This window comes from Haemaphysalis longicornis, unplaced genomic scaffold (assembly GCF_048455015.1).
Source record: "Haemaphysalis longicornis isolate Haplotype H1 unplaced genomic scaffold, Haemaphysalis longicornis Haplotype H1 scaffold_1, whole genome shotgun sequence".
NCBI classification, from domain to species: Eukaryota; Metazoa; Arthropoda; class Arachnida; order Ixodida; family Ixodidae; genus Haemaphysalis; species Haemaphysalis longicornis.
In genome coordinates this window covers 374,732,491-374,752,528 of record NW_027526203.1, presented here as the reverse complement: position 1 = coordinate 374,752,528, position 20,038 = coordinate 374,732,491, and positions in this window count along the sequence as shown.

Genomic DNA, 20,038 nt, shown 5'->3' with positions numbered 1-20,038 from the left:
TTGAAGCCAGTCAGAAAAGGTATTACCTTGTTGATGCCATTCCCTTTTACTCGATCCGCGCCATCCTACTGAGTGCCTATTCACGTTGACTGCAACTTTCATCGCAAAGATTCGAAGCCAGTCAGAAAAGGTATTACCTTGTTGATGCCATTCCCTTTTTCTCGATCCGCGCCATCCTACTGAGTGCCTATTCACATTGACTGCAACTTTCATCGCAAAGATTCGAATCCAGTCAGAAAAGGTATTACCTTGTTGATGCCATTCCCTTTTACTCGATCCGCGCCATCCTACTGAGTGCCTATTCACGTTGACTGCAGCTTTCATCGCAAAGATTCGAAGCCAGTCAGAAAAGGTATTACCTTGTTGATGCCATTCCCTTTTACTCGATCCGCGCCATCCTACTGAGTGCCTATTCACGTTGACTGCAACTTTCATCGCAAAGATTCGAAGCCAGTCAGAAAAGGTATTACCTTGTTGATGCCATTCCCTTTTACTCGATCCGCGCCATCCTACTGAGTGCCTATTCACGTTGACTGCAACTTTCATCGCAAAGATTCGAAGCCAGTCAGAAAAGGTATTACCTTGTTGATGCCATTCCCTTTTACTCGATCCGCGCCATCCTACTGAGTGCCTATTCACGTTGACTGCAACTTTCATCGCAAAGATTCGAAGCCAGTCAGAAAAGGTATTACCTTGTTGATGCCATTCCCTTTTACTCGATCCGCGCCATCTTACTGAGTGCCTATTCACGTTGACTGCAACTTTCATCGCAAAGATTCGAAGCCAGTCAGAAAAGGTATTACCTTGTTGATGCCATTCCCTTTTACTCGATCCGCGCCATCCTACTGAGTGCCTATTCACGTTGACTCCAACTTTCATCGCAAAGATTCGAAGCCAGTCAGAAAAGGTATTACCTTGTTGATGCCATTCCCTTTTACTCGATCCGCGCCATCTTACTGAGTGCCTATTCACGTTGACTGCAACTTTCATCGCAAAGATTTGAAGCCAGTCAGAAAAGGTATTACCTTGTTGATGCCATTCCCTTTTACTCGATCCGCGCCATCCTACTGAGTGCCTATTCACGTTGACTCCAACTTTCATCGCAAAGATTCGAAGCCAGTCAGAAAAGGTATTACCTTGTTGATGCCATTCCCTTTTACTCGATCCACGCCATCCTACTGAGTGCCTATTCACGTTGACTGCAACTTTCATCGCAAAGATTCGAAGCCAGTCAGAAAAGGTATTACCTTGTTGATGCCATTCCCTTTTACTCGATCCGCGCCATCCTACTGAGTGCCTATTCACGTTGACTGCAACTTTCATCGCAAAGATTCGAAGCCAGTCAGAAAAGGTATTACCTTGTTGATGCCATTCCCTTTTACTCGATCCGCGCCATCCTACTGAGTGCCTATTCTCGTTGACTGCAACTTTCATCGCAAAGATTCGAAGCCAGTCAGAAAAGGTATTACCTTGTTGATGCCATTCCCTTTTACTCGATCCGCACCATCTTACTGAGTGCCTATTCACGTTGACTGCAACTTTCATCGCAAAGATTCGAAGCCAGTCAGAAAAGGTATTACCTTGTTGATGCCATTCCCTTTTACTCGATCCGCGCCATCCTACTGAGTGCCTATTCACGTTGACTCCAACTTTCATCGCAAAGATTCGAAGCCAGTCAGAAAAGGTATTACCTTGTTGATGCCATTCCCTTTTACTCGATCCGCGCCATCTTACTGAGTGCCTATTCACGTTGACTGCAACTTTCATCGCAAAGATTCGAAGCCAGTCAGAAAAGGTATTACCTTGTTGATGTCATTCCCTTTTACTCGATCCGCGCCATCCTACTGAGTGCCTATTCACGTTGACTCCAACTTTCATCGCAAAGATTCGAAGCCAGTCAGAAAAGGTATTACCTTGTTGATGCCATTCCCTTTTACTCGATCCACGCCATCCTACTGAGTGCCTATTCACGTTGACTGCAACTTTCATCGCAAAGATTCGAAGCCAGTCAGAAAAGGTATTACCTTGTTGATGCCATTCCCTTTTACTCGATCCGCGCCATCCTACTGAGTGCCTATTCTCGTTGACTGCAACTTTCATCGCAAAGATTCGAAGCCAGTCAGAAAAGGTATTACCTTGTTGATGCCATTCCCTTTTACTCGATCCGCGCCATCTTACTGAGTGCCTATTCACGTTGACTGCAACTTTCATCGCAAAGATTCGAAGCCAGTCAGAAAAGGTATTACCTTGTTGATGCCATTCCCTTTTACTCGATCCGCGCCATCCTACTGAGTGCCTATTCACGTTGACTCCAACTTTCATCGCAAAGATTCGAAGCCAGTCAGAAAAGGTATTACCTTGTTGATGCCATTCCCTTTTACTCGATCCGCGCCATCTTACTGAGTGCCTATTCACGTTGACTGCAACTTTCATCGCAAAGATTCGAAGCCAGTCAGAAAAGGTATTACCTTGTTGATGCCATTCCCTTTTACTCGATCCGCGCCATCCTACTGAGTGCCTATTCACGTTGACTCCAACTTTCATCGCAAAGATTCGAAGCCAGTCAGAAAAGGTATTACCTTGTTGATGCCATTCCCTTTTACTCGATCCACGCCATCCTACTGAGTGCCTATTCACGTTGACTGCAACTTTCATCGCAAAGATTCGAAGCCAGTCAGAAAAGGTATTACCTTGTTGATGCCATTCCCTTTTACTCGATCCGCGCCATCCTACTGAGTGCCTATTCACGTTGACTGCAACTTTCATCGCAAAGATTCGAAGCCAGTCAGAAAAGGTATTACCTTGTTGATGCCATTCCCTTTTACTCGATCCGCGCCATCCTACTGAGTGCCTATTCTCGTTGACTGCAACTTTCATCGCAAAGATTCGAAGCCAGTCAGAAAAGGTATTACCTTGTTGATGCCATTCCCTTTTACTCGATCCGCGCCATCCTACTGAGTGCCTATTCACGTTGACTGCAACTTTCATCGCAAAGATTCGAAGCCAGTCAGAAAAGGTATTACCTTGTTGATGCCATTCCCTTTTACTCGATCCGCGCCATCTTACTGAGTGCCTATTCACGTTGACTGCAACTTTCATCGCAAAGATTCGAAGCCAGTCAGAAAAGGTATTACCTTGTTGATGCCATTCCCTTTTACTCGATCCGCGCCATCCTACTGAGTGCCTATTCACGTTGACTGCAACTTTCATCGCAAAGATTCGAAGCCAGTCAGAAAAGGTATTACCTTGTTGATGCCATTCCCTTTTACTCGATCCGCGCCATCCTACTGAGTGCCTATTCTCGTTGACTGCAGCTTTCATCGCAAAAATTCGAAGCCAGTCAGAAAAGGTATTACCTTGTTGATGCCATCTTCGTCTGGGGCGCCCGTACAAATGTTTTCAAGCCCCATCTTTTATAGTCGGGCTTAATTGATGACCCTGCATGGCGAATCCTTCCAAGGAGGGGCTGCCGTCTGGGAGCAGGTGTAGAAAATGCACGCGCCATTGCGCATTGTAGTTGTCGGCCGTCCGGTTTTAAACCGATTGCGCTAGCAATATCTGATTTTGAAACTGGCTATTCCTTGTATATACACTAGCGGTAAAAAGCTATACAATCAGCTCTCGGGATCACCCGGATACATGCACCTTTGAATACTCAAGTATGCAAGGTGAAACATTTGGAAGAAATCAAAACTTAATCAAGGCTTACCGCCTGGGCTGGGTCATTCTATTTTATGTTTGCTAACTGATCTTGGTGTTTTTTCAAAGGCACATGAGGAGTTACATCAATCTCGCTCTACAATATTACGATCCATGATGTCATAAATGCAGTGGGGAAAGTGTTGGGGCAGCGATACCTAGTGTCATGCTTTTAGCATGTTCTGCATTAACAACCCGGTACTGCTAGTGTGAGTGGTATATTCTAATTAAGACACTCTAATACACCGATATAGGCCAATAGGTTTTTACACTCTAGTGCACTTTTTAATAGTGGTAAGAAATTGAAGGAGAGGAGATAGCCTTTATTACATCAGGAAGACACTAGGTCAAGTGGGAAAGCGGCAAGTTTCCGTGTGCATGTCATGTCATTATCGTTTATAAAAACCTTGCTTAATAAACTATTCTATCTTAACTAAGGTATAAGCTTGGGCGTGTTGGTATAGCATTCCCAGAACAGCTCAGAGGGACCAGGCGTAGACGGGACACAGCGCAGACTAACAACAGATGTTTATTGCACAAAATTACTTAAATACAGAATTCTGTCGCAACAAAGGAGAGAAAGAGGGAAGATGAAAGGAACACAGAAAATTTCAAGCCATCACTGCAGCTCACGTGCTGTCACCAGATAAAAAAGGCTATTTCTTTGTCGGTTAACAACACCGAAGGGTAGCTGACACACTTGTCTTTGTTAGAATATATCTCGTACGCTTCAACGATCTCCCGGGTCGTTTGATTGTTTCCTTTATAAATTATGGAGCATATTCTGAGGTCAGGATAACAACCAAAATCTTTACCATGTGCGCCTAGATGTCCGTTACCTCCCTTTTTCACGTTATTGCGATGCTCGCGCAATCTGTCATTGACACATCTTCCAGTCGGTCCGATGTACTTTTTCTTGCATTTGTTCAGCGGTATCGAATAAACCACTCCATCCGAGCAGGCCACGAACGGCGTGCGATGTTTGGTGCTACACGTGCCAGACTTGACGCGGCCCTCATTAACTTTGTTGCAAAGCTTGGATAGCTTCTTAGGAGCGGAGAAGAGGACGTTGACGTTAGCGCGTTTTCCAATTTTTTTCAGATTATGCGAAAGCGTATGAATGTATGGGATAGTTGTGATTTTCCTTTTATCTCTCTCTTTTGGAGCATCTTGCCTGTTTCGTTCATCCTTCACCAGTTTTAGAACACTCTCTGCTACCGAAGTCGGATAGCGGATAGCCGGTGGCTCGGCTGACTGCCGCCGGCTAACCGCTACAATTACAGACTTCGGTAGCTGAGAGTGTTCTAAAACTGGTGAAGGATGAACGAAACAGGCAAGATGCTCCAAAAGAGAGAGATAAAAGGAAAATCACAACTATCCCATACATTCATACGCTTTCGCATAATCTGAAAAAAATTGGAAAACGCGCTAACGTCCACGTCCTCTTCTCCGCTCCTAAGAAGCTATCCAAGCTTTGCAACAAAGTTAATGAGGGCCGCGTCAAGTCTGGCACGTGTAGCACCAAACATCGCACGCCGTTCGTGGCCTGCTCGGATGGAGTGGTTTATTCGATACCGCTGAACAAATGCAAGAAAAAGTACATCGGACCGACTGGAAGATGTGTCAATGACAGATTGCGCGAGCATCGCAATAACGTGAAAAAGGGAGGTAACGGACATCTAGGCGCACATGGTAAAGATTTTGGTTGTTATCCTGACCTCAGAATATGCTCCATAATTTATAAAGGAAACAATCAAACGACCCGGGAGATCGTTGAAGCGTACGAGATATATTCTAACAAAGACAAGTGTGTCAGCTACCCTTCGGTGTTGTTAACCGACAAAGAAATAGCCTTTTTTATCTGGTGACAGCACGTGAGCTGCAGTGATGGCTTGAAATTTTCTGTGTTCCTTTCATCTTCCCTCTTTCTCTCCTTTGTTGCGACAGAATTCTGTATTTAAGTAATTTTGTGCAATAAACATCTGTTGTTAGTCTGCGCTGTGTCCCGTCTACGCCTCGTCCTCGTCTCTTTGCGCTGTTCCGAGAGAGTATTCGTTCGTCAACTATTTCAGACTTATTTAACACTACTTCAAAAAACATTTACAAGTTATTATGCTGTAGTTGGCATTCTAATCTTCGGCGTTATACCCTGAGAATTTCTCGCTCTTTTGTTTCATTAATATTATTTGCTGATGAACTCTGCAAGCTATTATATGTACATCATACTTACTTTATGGGTTTGTGCATGCGATAGGGTAACTTTTCTTGCATTTACACCGTTTTGACTGCTGTTTGGTGGGCTCACATATATAGCGACTAGTTGCTGCTTCGACCAATATTATTGACGCTTTCTTCATCAAAGGGTCCCTTGCCGCTTATTTACTCTATGGCCCTCATCTGTATACCAATATGTTCGCACTGTATTGCTGCGGTAAATTCTCACTTGACTTTAACTTTAAGCCAAAGCTAGAATTATGTACACAAAATGCTCAATCCTTTTGCAAAGTTCTCCCGCCAAACAAAGCAAGCTCATTCGCGGCAGACATTCCCCGGGGGAGAATTAAAGGGAGCCTTCTACTGTTAAGAAAAACTGATATAAAAATCTCCTCGAAAAAGAAGATGCAAGCGCGGGAGTCATCAGCTCGAAGCCTGTCCGTTAAGCTTATCCTCAAACACTGGCTCCCCTAAGAGCGCTGGCTTCCCATGACTGAGCCTCAAATGAGCTGCGACACAGATTAGCTCCCGTTAATTGCCTTGTGGTCCCACGTTACGGCCCCGAAAGCGATTAAATCTCTTTTTGTCATAAGTGCTTTCGAGAGAGCGCTTGCACACGACGAGGGTATGAACCACTGTGTGTTTGATTTCCTCAAGTACTTACCGCAACGACAGGATTAACAAATCGAGTTTGAACACCTTAAAGTTTGGCTGTCAGGCCAACAAGCGAAAGTACGCTGCGGCAAACTGAACTTTGAATAATTGGTTATGTCGCACTAAATAGATTGCGTCTAATGAGCAAAATCACACGAAAGTTCCTTGTATTAAAAAATAAGTTTCGGCGTTAAGACTTGAGCCATTCAAAATATAAATAAAGATTGTGCGGTTGCTAATGTTCCACCAGTAGTCGCCTGCTAGGAAGATTACAGTCACGGGAGAAGAATTCGATGCCCCAAACCTATAAATGTCGGATACCTCAGTATGAGGCAAAAACCTCGAATTTCGTTCCGACATTATGACAATTCTTTTCTTCGATACAGGATGCGAAGGGTTCTTTTAGCTAACAACTGTTTCATAAGTACGCTATTTTTTTATTTTATCGGCGACTGAAGGAACGAAAGGAATTAACTATTGTGCTTTCCACCCTTCGTCTAACCTCACACTCTAAAATATCCCAGTAAAAGTGCGGATTGGACTTATTGCATTATAAAGACCATACATAAGTGTCCTAGCAAGGTGAATGGTGCTTCTTTATATAACTGCTTTTGATGACCAAGGAGGGAGATCAAATCACGCATATTGCTGTTTCGAAAGAATCTGTAAAAACATAAAATATCATAATAACATTTGATCGGTGCATTTATCTTCCAAACGCATGCATGCACGCGCACGCATACACACACGCACGCACGCACGCACACACACGCGCATGTACACGCCCGCACTCACGCACGTGCTCCTGTAAATATAATATTGAGTTTAAACCCACTTTTGGAAATTGGCTAATTTGACCCCCGCATTCTTATTCCCCTAGTCTAGTGCGTAGGTTTTGCTGCATTTATTTGAGAACTAGGTCTCACGATCACTGATGTCGTGAAGGTTCCTCACAAAAAAAGCAGGCAGTGGGCTGAAAAACAATTAAGCTCTCCTTGCTAATGTAAAATCATTACAACGGCCGCACGGATGTGGAAATCTCGTCGCAGTCCATGCAGAAATCCCTTTTTCTCTCATAATTATCCCCCCTCCTTTCCCCTTTGCGTCTGTTTCTTCTGTCCGTTACTATAACTGAAAGCCTAATCCGATTGCCCCGATGAGGTCCATATGTAGGCTTAACCTTAGGCCTAAACGTAAGGCCTAACGCAAATATTTACGACGTGACAAGCAACGTGAAACCTGTTGTACGAAAATTACATGCACACGTCGACGGCACAGAACTCAAAGCGTAACGTCAGGCCTAACGTTGCCGCCACATACCGGCGGTCGCATCACCATTGGGCAGACGAGATTTACTGAAAATGTTTCTACAGGCCTAACAGCTACTTGTGCAATAAAATTATTGTTCAAATTACGTATGTAGGCCTCAGTACATGTCTCTACTTCCCGTTTCTATGTCGAAGATCACAACGCTTAACTAGGTCCACCTTAAATAAGCTAGGCTAACCGAGCTATGGTGATGTTGGGTATTGTCTTGCATTGCGGAGGCCCTGGGTTAAATTTCAACCCAAATTTACGTAATTTTCTTTTGAACCCAATTACCTGTGTTTACAGAATTAAGACGACATTCAGAGCATTGCTTGGACTGTGTTTTGTGGGCCATTTCGTGTCATCCGTCTGCCATTTTGAATGCCATCTGTAACCCGCCACGGTGGCCCAGTGGAAGGCGTTGTGCTGCTGAGCCCAAAGACGCGGGTTCGATTCCTGGCCGCGGCGGCCGCTTTTCTCATGGAGGCGAAAAGCGAAAACGCCTGTGTGTTGGAGATTTCGGCTCACGTTAAATATCCCCGGGTGGTCAAAATTAATCCGGAGCCCTCCACTACGGCTCGCCTCATCGCCGGTGTAGCGTCGGCGTGTTAAACCGCATAATCAATCTAATGCCGCATGTGTACGCCAAGGCCCGCGGATTTTCGACCTACCGAGTAAACTAATGCTTTCACATTAAAAAGGGCACCGTTCAAGCCGCTGTTAGGCGATCAAAATAAAAATAAAGCAAAGAGAACTTTGCAGCATAGAATGGACCATGTGTTTTTAGAACAACGCCGCGCACCTTCACGTGAAGTCGCCAGCAGAGTTCCTGGAATGAAAGCGGAAAGTGCGGAATCTGCCATTGCAACGACCAAACGTGACATGCGCAGTGGTAAAAAAATCTAGGTTATAAGATTCTCATAAGCACAGCTCAACGCCTAGATCATTTCATTTAGACGACAGTGAGTTGATAGTACGTTGAGTGCGTGCGTGCTCGTGTGTGTGCGCCTGCGTGTGGGTGTCATTGTTTTGCTTTAGACGCGGGTCGAAAGCCCACATCACGCGAAAAATCACTGATTCCAGTACTCACTTGATGCGACGTTCGGTAAGAATGTTTCCAAAATAAGACATTTGTTCATCGTTACTGAAGTCTTTCTGAATACGAGGAAAAGCCATTTCAAGGTTTTGGTGATTTTTATTTGGCCAATTACTAGAATTCGTGTGGCGTTTTGTTCATTTGGAAAACGTCTTTGTTTATTGACATATCGTATTTACATGATACGTAACCGTCCCCTGCAGTAGCAAACGATTTGGGAAACGTCAGGGAAAATCATACGGCAATTCTAGTGAGAGGTATAACACAGCTCAAAAATAACGCAAACTTGAATCAAACATCCCTATTACTTGTTTGTGCTGCGGCGCAGTAGCCTGTGTATATTTCGTCTGTGCTTAAACACTAATTTTCTGGGCCTGGAATGATTTTCGTCAGGATATTTCTAAATGTCGGGGGAATAATGAAGGCACAAAGCGTATATAGGGGGAATTTATTCACCTTGGCGCTCAGCCTTTAAACAGTAAATTTGTAAGTGTGTATGTATTTTATTGAATGCGACATAGGTAAACACACTGCTCGGTTTCCCAGTCAGCTGCTGTGCTAGCGTAGTCACCATTTCACTGAGGTCAGTTGGCAGGTTTAGTTACGTAATTATGGGGGAAAACAAATAACATTAATATGACCCTCGTCGGTATAACAGGTGCAAGCTGCAAAACACTGGGGATCTGAGCATCAACGAAGGGCCTGTGATTCGGCGCGGAAGGCTAATCACTGGTGACCTGGTCTGCCCGTCAGTGCCTTGACGGACTGCCCGTGGCGCATCGCATCGGCTGCTGACGTAGCTGATTTGTGACGTCACTGGCTGAATTTTCGATTGGCTGGTGGACACCCCGCTGCCTACAAAAGCCTGTTCACCGGTTGCCTGGGATTCATTTGGCAGCAGCGGCGAATAGCGACAAGTTAAATAACGTCTGCATTTTGCACACAGGTTAGTGTTGGTGCCCCCACCAATATTTTTTTTCTCTTTTTTTCTCTCGCCGCTGCTGCCAAAAAGAAAGTGTGCACTGGTGTTTCCAAGATGTCGTCTGAAATAGCTAAGTTATTGAAAGATTTCAAGCAAGAAATGCGCGAAATGCGGACAACGCTTGAAAAGGAGTTCAGGAAGGAGTACAAAGAACTGAAAAGTTCAATTGACTTCTTCAGTACGCAGTTCGACTCAATGGCTACGCACTGCGCAAAGATTGAAAAAGAAAACACGGCATTAAAGGAAGACAATGCTGCCCTCCTAGCTGAGTGCCAAAGTTTCAAGAAGCTAGTAACCACTTCCGAGCAACGACTTACTGACCTGGAGCAGTACTCGCGAAAGAAAAATTTGGAGGTAAAGGGCATTGGAGCTGCTGCAGAAGAAAGCCTCCCAGCAATTTTGCAGCAGCTTGGTAATGCAATTGCTGAACCAATAACTGAGGCTGATGTTGACATCTGTCACCGCGTGCCAAAGAAAGACGGTGGTTGCCCAAACATCGTGGTGCAATTCAAGTCGAAAGTGAAGCGAGACGCGGTTATAGACAAGGCACGTAAGAAGCGACTGTCTGCTTCGACTTTCAAGCTGGAAGGAAACTCGCATGTTTTCGTAAATGACCATTTGTGCCCAGTACTGAAGAAACTGCTCGGCGAAGTCATTGCTCGAAAAAATGAAAAAAAAGTGGAAATACGCGTGGACCAAGGGAGGCAAAATATACGCAAGAAAGACGGACCGCGTACTGTCCGTGTAACCTCTCCGAAAGACATCGAAAAAATACAGTGAACCTTTCGCGAACTTTCTACGCCACCAGCCTTGTCAATGACGGCCATCAATGTTCTAAGACCATCTGATGTGTCTCAGCTTTACAAAAACAAGAAGAAATGCACAACTTTCTTTCATTTGAACACTCAGTCAGCTCGGAGAAAAGATGATGAGCTGCAAGCCTTGTTATCTTGCTTTGAGTTTTGCTTTGATGTCGTTATGCTCTGTGAGACATGTTATGGGGGAGAGGATGAAGTACTTAAAATGGCTAGATACACAACTCGCCATATAAACCACTGGCACAAAAAAGGGGGAGGCTTACTATTGATGACTAAGAACAACTTAAACTGTGAAATAATACATGAATTTACTCAGATAACCGATGATTTTGAAGCCCTAACCCTCAAATGCCATGAAAATATCTTCTCTGTAATTTATCGACCACCTAGCGGGAACGTTTCGAACTTCTTCGCTTACCTGGATAGGTTTTTTGGTTGGATTAATGAACACAATTTCCATCTGGTTTTGGGCGGTGTTGTAAATATCAACCTGCTAAGCGAATCAACAGCCCAAAGCGACCTTTGAAAACTACTAAATTCAAATGCGCTAGTTAACGCCATCAAAATCAGTCTGCAACACTAATCGATGTATTTATCATGAACATAGAAATTTCAGAAACAGTTTCAGGCGTCACCGCAGCTGATATTATTGATCATCTGCCTTTATTCTTAATGACAGACCAAGATGTACATAGTTCGTAAAACTTAACCAGGCGCATATTGTAAACTTTCAAGATATAAACCCTTCGATGTTAGAAAAGTTCCGGAACAAACTCTCGCAAGTAAACTGGGAAGAAGTGTATGCTCAAAGTTGCCCTGACAGCGCTTATGACACATTCTTGTCAATCGGCCTACAAGGACTGCTTCCCCTGCAAGACATTTAAACCCAAAAATTCGCGCAAACCCTGGATTACGCCTGAATCTTTAAAATTAATAAAAAAGAAAAATGCTCTATTGAAACATTATTTAAATACTAGAGATAAGGCCGACCTACACGCGTTTAAAGTGTTTCGAAATAAAGTAACTGGTATCCTAAGACAAGCCAAAAGGAACTATTTACATAATTTATTTAATGCAGAAATCCTACGACGAAACGACATTGTATATTGTATGGCAAAGACTGGACAATGTACTAGGACGAGGGCTGCAGCACACGCAAGATAAGCAGGAGCTAAACTTGAATGGAACCTTGACATCTGGCGCACCGCTTGCCAACGCCTTTAATCATTTTTTTTTTCGTCCCTCGATAAAAGTGCTCATGACTTGCATGCCTTAGACTACATGCCGGCCGGAAACTGCGCCAGCGCATTTTTGGCCCCGGCAAACAATGACTAAGTCTGTCGCACCTTTTTCAGTTTTCGGAACAGCAGGGCCCGTGATGCAGATGACATACAGATACGACCAGTCAAATACACGCTAGATATAATTTGCCCTATGCTTGTGTATGTATTTAACCTTAGCTTGTCACAGGGCGCATTTCCAAAGAAACATAAAACTAGCGAAAGTAAGTGTCATCTTCAAGAGTGGTGATTTGAACTGCTTATCTAACTATAGGCCAATATCGATACTTCAGGTGTTTTCAAAAGGGCTTGAAAAGCTAATAAATGACCGAATGACTTCGTTTTGAGGGAAGCATAACCTAATAACAGCATCACAGTTTGGTTTTAGAAAGGGTCTTTCCATGGAATGCGCGCTTTTAACACAAACAGAAATAATCCTCCTGGCTATTGAAAATAAACTGCTAACACTCGGCGTCATTCTGGATTTTAGCAAAGCATTTGACCGTCTAAATCACACCACTCTCTTAAAGAAGCTCGAAAATTATGGTTTCAGGGGGATATTTTTAGATCTATTGAGTACCTATCTGAAATTCCGTTGCCAAAAGGTAATTATAAATGGCCAAATGTCTGACATGATGAGTATGCAATGTGGGGTACCGCAGGGAAGCATTCTCGGTCCCCTCCTATGTAAATGTATGTAAATGACCTAGTTGGAACAGACCATTCTACCAAATACGTAATCTATGCGGATGACACTACATTACTCTTCTGTTCGAACGATGCTACTACTATTATTGTTCATGCTAACGATGTATTAAATAAACTAAACAAGTGGAGCAGGTTCAACTCCCTAACAATTAACACTAATAAAACCAAGGCGGTACTCTTCAAACCAAAAAACCATACTGTCAGTGTTAATGTTGGCCTTACGATTGGAACGTCTGCCGTAGAAATTGTCACTACATTTCGAAGTCTTGGAGTGATCTTTGACGAACACGTAATGTGGAATAAGAACGTCGATTCACTCGCTACCACATTATCGCGAACTGTCGGGCACTCACCAAGTTGCGCTTTCTACTACCCACCAATATAAAGATACTTATCTACAATTCTCTTTGTCTTTCGCACCTCAACTACTGCTTGTTGGTCTGGAGAAATACTACTACGTCAAATATTAATAAACTACACTTATTACAAAAGAAAGCCGTACGCGCTATCTGCAATTCATCCTATGATGCTCAGACAAAACCGCTTTTCCTGAAATTGGGTATTCGCACTGCTCCAGATTTATATATCTACATACTTACGAAAACATATAATCTTGGAATAAAATATAATAACACTTTCATCACGAAATAATCTAACCTAACTTGAAACCATCCCCGTCATGAGACACGCCATAATGAAACTTGGTACATACCGCACGCACGTACTAATTATGCCATCCAGATGTTGAGCTACGGGTTACCATCGTTACTAAATTCGCTATAACTTTGAACGTAAAACTTCACCGTTACCTGTAGGAACTTCACCTGTATTTCTGATCATGCAATTTTTCGATGTGTTATAGTGCATTATAATTTCATATTCGCCTGATTAGAATTATGTACAAAATGTGTTAAAACAATTTTGAAATGCTCCAGTAGTGCATTGCCCCATTCGCTTGTTCTAAACATTGTATAATAACCAGATTGAAACAATTCTTGTTGCCATTTGCTTTCTTTTCATTTGTTTTTTCTTCTATGTTCTGTTTCATCTCTGTTTTCTCTCTCTCTTTCGGATCCATCACTCTTTTTTCCATCTCTCTTTCTATCTTGCTACATGATGCAGCAATGTGTTACCATTAAGGGGGCAGAGACTTTTGTCAAGCCGCTTATCGCAGGCTATTTTTCTGCCGCCTGACACCTGAATGAATTTGCAGTTGTCAAATAAAATTGATTGAAATAAAATTGATTTCCGATTCAGCTCAGACTCCCCGAGCCGCAATGGATCCTACATTCGTTTTCAAGCGATGATTTTATTGGCTGACTTGCGCGGTTGGTACGCCAAAATGCCTTTCGGCAAAGCAAATTTTATCCACGTGCTCTTTGGGCGCAGCTCTCGCTCGCAGTTCGCAGCTTGCACAAGTGCGCGCGCGAATAAGTGTCGCGCTATATCATGCCACAATTGGAGTCAATCAGCATTGCCGCTCGTATCACGCCACATCGCAGGTGCTGTCGCTTCCTCTCGTCGGGAAGTTCTCCTTCTAGGGCGACATGGGTAGGCCGCGCGTAGTTCGCTCCGCAGAATAGCGGGAATCCATTGAAAAACGTAAACGTTCGCAATAATCACAGAATAATGATCTACAATAACGTATACCAAATATTTGCGTTCGGGTAAAGCTCAGCGAAATGAAAAAAGGTTTCGTTTTGGTCTATCCATGGTTTTGCGTTTTTATTTTGGTCATTGCCTTTTCATTTTGCCAGGAGCGTTTAGTTTTAATTTTGCTGCCATTGCGTTTTAATTTTGGTCGTTTTCGTTTACCCTGAGGTCAAGCTTCGCGTTCACCCCTGTCTTCAGAGGGAAGGTATTATGATTTTTCACACACATTTCTATGGCGTGGGGAATCTTCGGACCACCCACGGACTAGTCCGACACTTAAATCGAAGCGCCCCACTGTAACTATAGGAGCTATTGCTTGTATAAATTTGGGTTTCGGCGGGAAGGTTTAAGTAGCCACCAGACATTGTGAATGCAACCAATCTGAAGCGACTCCGTACAGGAAATAATTTTTTTGTCATCTCCACATGGCCTGGAATACCGTGGGGCACTGAAAATCAGTCTTGCAATACACCCTGGCTTTCTCTCCTTGCGTATTCTGCCTGTACTCGATAAATGGCCAACGACAATAATTTTTTCGTTCATGGATCAAAATTCGATGGTGCATTGTTTTGATGACCTGCGGGCTTGTGCCGATTGATTATTTCGACTTCTTGTCTACTACACTGAACGGACATGACGCACCTAATTTGACTAGAAACCTCCTCGCCTTTATTCAGGCCAGCACCTAAAAAAGTGTGAGCAGAAGGTGGCGCCACCCTTTTAGCAGCAAAACCCTAACAAAGCAGTGAGCTGTTCGCACCAGCGTTGCCAACTAATTTTGCTTCGAGCCTGCCTGCAGGTATTCGACGCGCGCCCATTCATTGGCGTGAGAAGTTCACAGGTGCGTTACCTTTCAAGTAAGGATGACGACAGCAGCTCAGAAACCACCGCTGTCCGCTTCAACGTTGTCTCAGACCGGAGAACGATCGGGGGATTACTAATTTTGATAAGCTGCTTACAAAATTGCTGCTGCTTCCACGTACAACCTGAAGTTTGTCGTCGTGCTGCTTCCACCTGAAGCTTTAAGTTTATACTTTTCTTTTTTTGTTACATTTGTTTCTCAGTAGGCTTGAGCAGGCTATGTAAGCCGTTAAAAGTGTTGGGATAGTATATTGAACCGGTTTCAAAATCTTACTTGCCCTTGTACGAAACGTGCATGTGCGCGTTCCGTTCTCAGACTTTGTTTTCTTCTCTCTGTCTGTCTGTCTGTCTGTCTGTCTGTCTGTCTGTCTGTCTGTCTGTCTGTCTGTCTGTCTGTCTGTCTGTCTGTCTGTCTGTCCGCCCGCCCGTCCGTCCGTCCGTCCGTCCGTCATTCCGTTTATCCGTCTGTCCGTAGTTTCAAGCACCTACCTTCTTTGCGCGACTAGCGCGAACGCGAGTGGATGCGCGTTGTGGATGCACTCGCCGCATGCGCAGTGCCTGCGCTGGTTTCATTGCGCTCGCCGTCGGTATAATCTGTCTGTTTCGCTCATTGACCGGGCAGGAGGCCCCTGGTCGAGGTTGGTGGGTAGCGTGTTTATGTGGACAACGCGCGTCCGTTCCTGGGATACCACCTACCTTTTTACAGCAGCGCCGCGTGGTGTTGAGCGTGAACATTAAAGCGACATCGCATGTTCTATAGTGCGGGTGTGTATTCATCGACAGCGGATCCCGAGTACGCACTCCATCATTTTGCACCCAGTCGTCCCCATCCCTTCTATGGGCGTTTGGTACGCAGGGCAGCCATGTGGTTTGCCCCTTCTGTGCGTGGAACGCCATCGCTTTAGGCGCAGTGTGGACTGCGGCGAGAAAAAACGCGGACATTTTTTTTTATATATAACAAAGCGCATTAAGCTCTTAACAAAAAGACTTGCCAAAAGGAAGGAATCACCAAGCTTATTAAGTTTTTGAGTGTTGTAGCACTCCGTCACTGGTTAGTTAATCAGCTTCAAAAGTTGTACATGATATTTTTGCGGTCCTAGACCCTCCACTCCGTAACTCTTGGACGTTTTAAAATATATAATTTATGCCATATAAATGTTACGCGCAGCCAATGACAAGTTAGAATACTGTTTTGTATTTTGCGACAATACATTCCAGACCATCAAAAACGGCTGTTGAGAGTAAATACATAATTAGCTTCACAGTATCCTTTGCGAAGACATGGTATTGTTACGGATAATGGGACTGATATGTTGTTTCATATCTATCAGCCTACATTTTGTTGCTGGAAGGTTGATAGGCTAAAGGTTGAGAGAAAGGTTGCAAAAATGACGAGGCGCGATCGATATGCGCGAAAAAGCAACGATTATTTCTCAGATTAGTAGGCTATGGTTTACAGACCTCACTCAATAGCAGACGCTAAGCTCTTGAAACATTACATGGCTGGTCATAGAATTGGTCAACTTTAAGAATAAAAGTAAAACCTAACTTTCTCGGTCTAATCAATATGCCATCAGTAGAAGACGAAAACAAAATGAATTATGGGACGTAGCGTGCCGAAGTTACACCTTAGCTATGGAGTGCGCCGTAGTGGAGGGCTAGGGATCAATTTTGAACACCTGGGGATCTAGAGATCTATAATGTGCGCTGAAGGGTGAACACACACGGGCGTTTTCTCTTTCTGCCTCCGTCTGAAAAGCAGCCACCTCAGCCGGCCTTGAACCCGCGTCCTTGGGCTCAGCAGCACGAAGTCTCAGCCACTGGGCCACCGCGGCGAGTAGCCGACGACATCAGTGCAAGCAGCACGGATAGAAACGACATGTCAAAAATGTTCACAGGTGATAAATGCATTTCAGTCAGTTAAGGACACATGAGCGTCGCTCAAGGCACACCCTAGTCCCATTTTAAAGAGCGCTGTTGTGTGAATTCATTCCCCCCGCTGCCAAGATCATACCTATATGGCAAAATTACTTTTGAAAAGTAAACTACAGTAGTCATTAGCCTTTTCAGAATGCTCAACGACCATTAAATTTTATTTAAAATTACTAGCGTTAAAACGTAATTGCATTTCAATTACAATCCCCTTTTGAGTAGCAGTCACAATTCGCTCCATTAGTCTTCAATTTTTCACGCGGAAAACCAGCAAATTGTTTTCACTGCTTTTAAGGAGCCCAGGTTTATATATTACAGCGAAGGCCGCAACTGAGCTTCCAGTTTGTCGTCGGGAATCTTGGCCCGTTGTCCACTGTTCGTAGGAGCGGCCAAGTTGGCGCAAATGAAGGAATAATTATCATGAAGAGTTTTTTAGCCTGTGGCACCGCTCGAACATGTGAAACTCATTGACATCTCCATTACTCCAGGGCTTGAGTTCATCATTTTGCGACACATGGAGCCTTGTGTCCTAATTGTAACAAAGTCATCGCCCGAAATTGGACAACACACATTCGTAATGGCTCATGGCAGCGCCGGCCTTCTTGCGTGCAGGGTGGCGAAAAGAGGGGATACACTTTTAGGTGGTCATCACAAGCGCCTTGCCCACCAGAATGTGAGAAGCTGTTGTTCTTTCGTAAAAATATGCTTCCTATTTACATTTTCGCCGAGTTAATCTCCCTTAGAGGGCGGAAGGCGTACGAAGTAAGAGTTGCAGTTGCACGACTACTTTTGTAGGAACGTAGATGCCGCAAGCCACTGACCACGACATGCCGGCTTGCATCTTTACTCGATCTTCTAAAGAAGATATAGAGCAGCATGTGCCTGGCGTAAGAGTAGTCGTCACTCGTGGCTACCAATGCTTCCGTGATGTTGTATACAAGCCCTACCGGTAAGAATAAGATGTTTGCAGGCTTCCGAAAAAATGGCTTGGTGTGCTAACAATCTGCCTACACCTTGACTGCGGCACGCCAAAGGAAACAGGAAAGCACAGGAAGCACAGGAATAACGGAATAGGAGAAGCGGTGTAGAAGCGTGGGCGTTTTAAAGCAAAGCTTTTTACCTCTACCCCCCAAGGGTTCTTTCGCGACCGTTGGTGTCACCAGAAAACTCCAGCGAACAAATAAAAGAATTTACCGGCACCGCCGCGAATCGAACCTGGAACTAATAGACTAACAAAGCGAGAGCCCGTTGTCTTACCGATTTAGCTACGAGCCCACGCGAAGACGGGGAAGACAGGTGAACTAGGGCGGTAAGTTGGGCGAGTTGGTTACTGACTAAGGAAATCATCGTACTAGCGAACACTAAACAGAGACAAAGTTAAAAGAGGCGACGAAACACACGCTAGAACTTCAACTCAGTTTATGCCAGGTGGTGTACTCACCAAGCCCATCTGTTGGTTTACCCCCTGCGTTCTCGCTGAATGCCACGTGAAAGCGTCACGCGACCACTCACGCCCATCTAGCGGCCCTGTGCGCTCCTTGCTCATGTGCTAAGAGTTGCAGAAATTAAAGGAAGCTCACACCAATGCATGTCATCTCACTTCTAGTACGCCAATGTGCTAAAGCCTGTGGCCTCCAGTGTCCACGTAAAAAATCACAGCTCCTTGTCGTCCGCCCTCACACCAAATCAAGGAATACATTCAAATACTCCTTGATGGCCAGGCCATCACTACAAGCCCCAGCATCAAGATCCTGGGCCTACATCTCGAGGCTAACACCAAAAGTGACGTCTCCTTGCAGCGCCTCAAAAACAGCATTAATGAAATCATACACGTGATCAGGCGAGTTGCCACCAAGAAGCGAGGCCTAAAGGAATCCGGTACCTTTCGATTAATTGAAGCTTTTGTCCTCTCGAGAGTCAACTACGTCAACCCCCTGTCTTGTCGACAAGGAAGACATAGAGATGCTTTATATAATGATTAGAAAGGCGGTCGAGCAGGCCATTGGTCTTCTCATGAGTGCGTCCACACAGAGGCTGCTTAGCACGGGGCTCCACAACACGGTGGAAGAGCTGATAGAAGGCCATCTTTCTAACTAGAAGGTCCAACTCAGAACTGCGGTGGGTAACCGCATGCTTCACCAGATTGGCTGGGCAGCCTAGAATGTCACTCCGCTTGACGTACACCTAGACTCTTGGCGACTAAAGCTAAAGATGCTCCCTTTGCTTAGAAATATGAACCCCTCACATGACGAGGGTAACCGAAAAGCACGGGCTCAAGCGCTAAACACCACCCTCGCTGGGGATCATGCAGTTATCTACACAGACGCCTCTAAACATCGAGGGCAGCAATACGCCATCATCGTGGCTACCTCCAGAACCAACCTCCTTGCGTGTACCTCGCTTAGGACCCAAGAAATGACGGCAGCAGAAGAGGCAGCCATCACCCTGGCTCTCACTCAACCAGGGGTTCGGAGGGTAGTCACCGATTCCCAGCAAGCCTACTTGAATTACCAGTCGGGTTGGGTGTCCTGACCTGCACTGCGCGTACTAAAAAACCACTCCCCAAACGGTTCCATTCAGCTCATCTGGACACCCCCTCATGCTTCAATGGAGGGCAACAAATACGTCCAACCAACAAGCCTGCGCTTTTACCTCCCGTGCTATGGAGCTGCACGAGAACAGTCACCCGCTTGTCACGTTGAGGGAGATAACCCAGCATTATCGCCTTCTGAGACAGACCGCACCTTCGCCTTACCCTGACCTTTCCATAGAACAACAAACTACCCTACGGCTCATAAAATCCGGGCTTCTTCCCACAGCCTACGCGTCTTCC